A 5,454-nucleotide genomic window follows, 5' to 3' on the forward strand; every position below is an offset into this window, starting at 1 on the left:
GTCGAAAAACTTGGGAGGCTAGGGTTTTCTTGAGGAAGATAAAGATGAATAAGGTTTTCACACATCCCAAAGCCCTATTTAATAAAAAAAACTTCTTTTATTTTTTATTTTTTCCTTTTTCTCTTTCCAAAAAATCTTCACTCTCTCTTCATTTAAAACCCACAAAATCTTTTCTTTAAAATTAAATTTCCCTCTCTCTCCAATCCACTCACCTTTATCTTTCAAAAAAATATAATAACCCTAAATAATTACATTATCTTTATAATATAATTATTTTATCTTCAAAATCACTTAATTAAAAAAAAAAATCAATGCACACTTAAACAAATTTCCACAAATACAACAATTGGAAATTTTTTCCAAAACATCTAATAAGTTTCAATAAAATTCAACAATTAAATAACACCCAAAAATTCAAAGATTAAACTTAAGATATTTATAAATAAATTACCTTAAATTTTGGGGTGTTACAATTTGAAAGGTTAGACGAAAATGCCTAATGAGGTGGGATCTTTTACCAATCGTCGTAATCAAATCAAATTTGCTTTATCACAACATGATCATTTGTCCAACCAAGCGTTATAGCAAAAAGGTAAATCAATTATCCAATTTCAGAGAAACATTTGTTCAAAACATTCGTCGTTTTTATTTATTCAATATTGTATAAATCTCAAGGATGTCTCCCTTTATTATTCATCACAACATTTATCACGTTGTATGCTTCTTGCACTCTAAATCACGTTGTATGCTTTTGTCATGTTACGACCATGTGGAGAAATCTCAATGCACTAGCAATTATCATCAATTTCCTTATGCATAACACCTTCTAATGCCAGATCACACAACAAGCAAATGACATCCAATACCAAATCACTCAGCAAGTATGAGGCATCCTATTCAAGATCACACAATATGAATAGAACATCCTATCATATAGGGTACAAGAATATTCTTATTTTCTTTTTAACATCTCACAAGCATTTTTCAATTAATATCAACATTGTAAATAATATATGTCACATGTTTAAATCATGATTATCATATGAGGTTCAGGAGAATGGTTTTCGAAAAATTTCCTTCCCTTGGAATTTCACACACTACACTGGCTAAGTAGTTTATTGTCTCATTCTAGTTCTTTAATTCATTCATATGTCATACACACTGTGGGAATTTGAAAGCAAGAGGAAATTCATAACATTATGGTTTCAAAGAAAATATGTTTAAGGATTCAAATATGTTTTATAAATCCCTTTTATTTTGGAAAGTATTTGTAAGAAGAACCACTCACAGTCACAGTCAACTAGCTCCTTAACCTAGCTTCCTCGATCAAAGAGCCTCCCTTTCACTTCTAGGGAAATGAGCTCGTTCTGCATCTTGAATCCTTCGATATCCCCCCAGTTCTTATTTAACAAATTCAGGGTAAAAGCAACTTCAAAATGACTTAATTCCTCTATTTATAGATCTCCGGTGAGTTTTTCCATGCCGAAATGATTGTCCTAGCCAACGGCGAGAAGTGGCTCAATCTCAAAATGCCACGTGTCTCTTTCATTCCCTTATCCTGAACTCGGATTGGGTAGTAGGGTTCAATCAATCGTTGACCCATTAACATCAAGACCACATCACTATTCCTAGGTGAAGTAGCCCAATCTTGCTCAATTGTTTGTCATGTAACTCTCTTCGCGTAGAGGCCCTTCATCGCATAATCACTTCACGCAGTATCCTTATTGTAGGGCCTTCATCGCATTAGCAGTGCGCAACTAGAGCCTTACATTTGCTGAGTTGCTTGATGTGTTGTTTATTACTTTTGGCATGAACGTACTATGTATATCCATGGTTCTACGTTGCCTCCTCCTCAAATGATTAATCTTGGTTGTTCAGTTTGAGATTCTTATTTGTTGTTCTAAAGTGGTTTGAGCCTTCTCTCGTGGGAATCCAAGTGTCCTCGCTTCTCTGGAGATATTTTTTCCTTGAGTCAAGTGTGATTTATATATTTTTGTTTTGTTAATATCTCACTATTCATTCTCTTGGTTGATTGTGTTTGTGATGTTTTGTTCGTCCCTTGACCTTAATCTTAGTTTGTGAGATCTCTGTTTCGTCTTTTTTTTTCTTTAACAATTCAATACTTTTCCAACTTTGACATACTCAACATTTAAAAAATAGATAATAAAAGATCTGTTAGATATATATAAAAGTGAATGTTGTATCAAATAAATTCATAAACTTTCAATTTTGTGTTGGCATGGATTCTACGAAATGTTGAATACTTAAAGTTATATACTTAATAATTAATTGAACACAAGATTAAAAGTTTAAAAAATTATTTGAGGACATTAGAGAATGTGCTCGACTTGAACTTCTTTAGAGCAAATGAAAAAGGATAAATAACATTTTAAATTAGCATATTGTACTTTCATTGTGATTAATGACTAGGTCCAGGAGAAAAATCAAGACACACTAACGACAATAGAGAAGCCTAATATTCTGTAAATGAGGAAGATTTAGAGAAACTTGATTAAAAATACTTGCAGGAGACCTCAAGTATACCTACCTCACCCACACTTGTTGAGGGGTGAACGTGAATGAAAGCTTAAAAAAGATGACAGGTTGTTCCCAATCTTTGCAAAATAGAAAATAAATAAATAAAAAGATTGATTTAAAATCACAATTCTAACCATTCAGCCAACTTTATATATACTGTATCACGTCAGGGAATACTAATAATTCGTATAAAATTTTAAACACTCAGAGGAAGATTTCTTTGGACGATGCACACAATCAGCCATGACATATGAATGTATGTATGATCCCATTTACCTACAATTTCCAATCAAAACTCAATTACAATGTTACAACAACACACTTGCATATCCCTCCCCAAAAACTAGATGAATAAGATTACTAAATAAGTTCAGTTATGTTGTAAAGCTTTTTTTTTTTTTATAAACCAGCAATGTAAAAAAACAACAATAGAACTAGGAATATTCAGTGACCAAAATTCTAAAAGGTTACAAACCACAAAGACAAAACTAGGATAAGTTGCTTTCTGCATTGCCTTCATTGCAGATGGTCCTGTTCTTAGAGCATCTACCGTCTTCGTTGTAGCTAAAAATCTTGGCCATACACAACCCTACTATAAAAGAAATAAGATAGCTACATTTCAACTGGAAGCCATAAAGACAATAGCAAAAGCCAAAAGAGATCAACGAAAGAAAGGAACCTCCAATACAACCTCCACTAAGAAAGGAACTTCAAAGTAACAAACTCTAAAGTTTTACCTGAAAGTTTACCTAATATCAATGAACAATTGTTTATTGATCTTCCTTGGCCTACAACAAATATACAGATGCATAATAATCGATCCCAACAACAAGCAAAGCCAACAGAAAACAACCACTCTATGGTTACTAGATCAAAGTCAAGACAACAAAAAAATCATAACACCTTTCTTAACATTCTTTTCCTATAGAGCCTAAAAACTAAAAGGAAACACTTCATATACTTGAAACGTAACACCATCATTTTCCATTAAACAAGGATCGATATACTCCGCAAGAATCTATAAGTAACCAACAAGCTTAAAATTAACCAGTAGCATATGAGAAAATAGGAAGGAAAAAAGTATCCTTGTTCTTTTTAAAATTTTGTCCACATGCAGCCTAAGATGATTAAAATGAGATGATTAAAATGAGATGATTAAAATTTTGGCCCATAATGACTTTGCTACAGGGGACAGTTTAGATACATGTCAAAGTATAGTCAAGTTGCTTGAGGTAAGATAAATTTTTTTGTGTAATACCTTCAATTCCAAGAAGTTGACTAAAGCTTGAACTTGAACCATCAATTTCCTACACATTAACATGATTCAAATTGAGAATCTATGGTTCTATTGCCTTAAGAGTGAACTAAGCAAAAATGAGAAGTGAAAATGTACATCTATGAGATGGCAACATTTTCTTATAAGCACGAAAAACTACTCGACAATAAACTTAAGTGAACCAATAAATGAAACTGGATGTGAAACCAAAAGACAATGCAGAACAGTCTGGGTGATATTGAATGGAAATAAATTAAAACTATACAAACTTTTAAATCTTAAATTTTGTCGAGGATACCATACATATTGAAAATTGCGACCAATCTCATAGTTTTTATACTACTCCCATTACCAATTGTTATCTAACAAATTTACCATCTACAAACAAATTAAACATATTGACAACATTAACCTTTGGGACAATATCAACATATTGGAAGCAACATGAGGAAGATCGAAATTAATACTTTTAATCCATGGACAAGCCTTTACTAAAATACTCAAACAAGTCCCATTCCTCCTCCAACATCCACCAGACATCAAACGCCGTCAAAAATCTCTTCACACCTGCAACGACCTAACTTTCAAACAAATCAAACATGAGGTTCAGAAGCAACATTCAACAAGGTCGTTCAAATTCTAATGAACTCCATTAATCAAGAAACGACGAATGAAGTATTTACGACGAGTCAGCGACAAGTCTGGCGAGCAAGGAAGCGACGACGTTCGGATGGTAGCAGAGGCCTCCGGCGACATTCGGATGGTAGTAGGTATCGGCAGCATTTCGATGGTAGCAGGTAGAGGCGACGTGGAGAGAATCGCGTCAACATCGAACTGCTATGAAGAGAATTGCGTCGTCATTTGAACTGTCGTGGAGAGAATTGTGTCACCGTCAAACTGCCGTGGAAAGTTGTGTCACTGTCGAACGTACTGTGGCGGTCTATGATGATGAGAACGTATTGCGACGGTTGGAGTAGATAGAGAGCAGTGGGGAGAGGCGGCAAACGTGGAGACGATGGAGGCATGGGTAAGGGTTTTTGGAAGAAAAGGGAAAATGAAAGGATTTGAGGGAAAGATTTAATAAAAAATTTTATTAAAATAATTTTTAATAAATTTATTTTGTTAAGTTTATTTTAATAAATTTATTTAATGAAAGTAATACTTTTATTTTTATATTTTTATATTTTTTATACTTAACATTTATAGAACATTTATAAATAAAAATTTAATTATACTTGACGTTCCACGTCAGGTAAATATTAACGATACTTAACGCGAAAAATATCAAGTAAACTCTACACTATACTTAACGTTAAAAAACTGTGAATTAAAATATCTACTATACTTGACGCGAAACAAAATGTCAAGTAAAAGATAACGTAAAATAATTCGAAAATTTTATTTTTTTTCAAACTATACTTGACGCATTTTTCACGTCAAATAAATGTCTGTTATACTTGACACGAATAAAATAGTTCGAAAATTTTCGTGTAAACTCCGCATTTTTTAGACTATACTTGACGTTTTTTCTTTAAAATGGTTAATACTTGATTTTTTTTCGATAAAAACGTCAAGTATGTAAAAGTAGCTAGTGTAAAGTAAAGTAGATTTTGTAGTAGTGCTTGTTTCGGTCGTTTGCA

At 32.7% G+C, this 5,454-nt stretch overlaps 1 long non-coding RNA gene across 7 annotated transcripts; it reads right to left on the reverse strand.

Moving 5' to 3' along the window:
- Positions 1 to 2,782: 2,782 nt before the first annotated feature.
- Positions 2,783 to 4,867, reverse strand: LOC103501526 (uncharacterized). Of its 7 annotated transcripts, none has more exons than XR_540335.3 (4): positions 4,282 to 4,867; positions 3,797 to 3,845; positions 3,288 to 3,326; positions 2,783 to 3,130 (listed from the first exon to the last, which is right to left on the reverse strand). It is a non-coding gene; the product is annotated as an uncharacterized LOC103501526 (long non-coding RNA). The 7 variants fall into 7 exon arrangements; XR_007818552.1 differs by having other exon boundaries at positions 2,783 to 3,127; positions 4,227 to 4,867; XR_007818547.1 differs by having other exon boundaries at positions 4,227 to 4,867.
- Between the last annotated feature and the right edge of the window lie 587 nt (positions 4,868 to 5,454).

Source organism: Cucumis melo, chromosome 2 (genome assembly GCF_025177605.1).
Source record: "Cucumis melo cultivar AY chromosome 2, USDA_Cmelo_AY_1.0, whole genome shotgun sequence".
NCBI lineage: Eukaryota > Viridiplantae > Streptophyta > Magnoliopsida > Cucurbitales > Cucurbitaceae > Cucumis > Cucumis melo.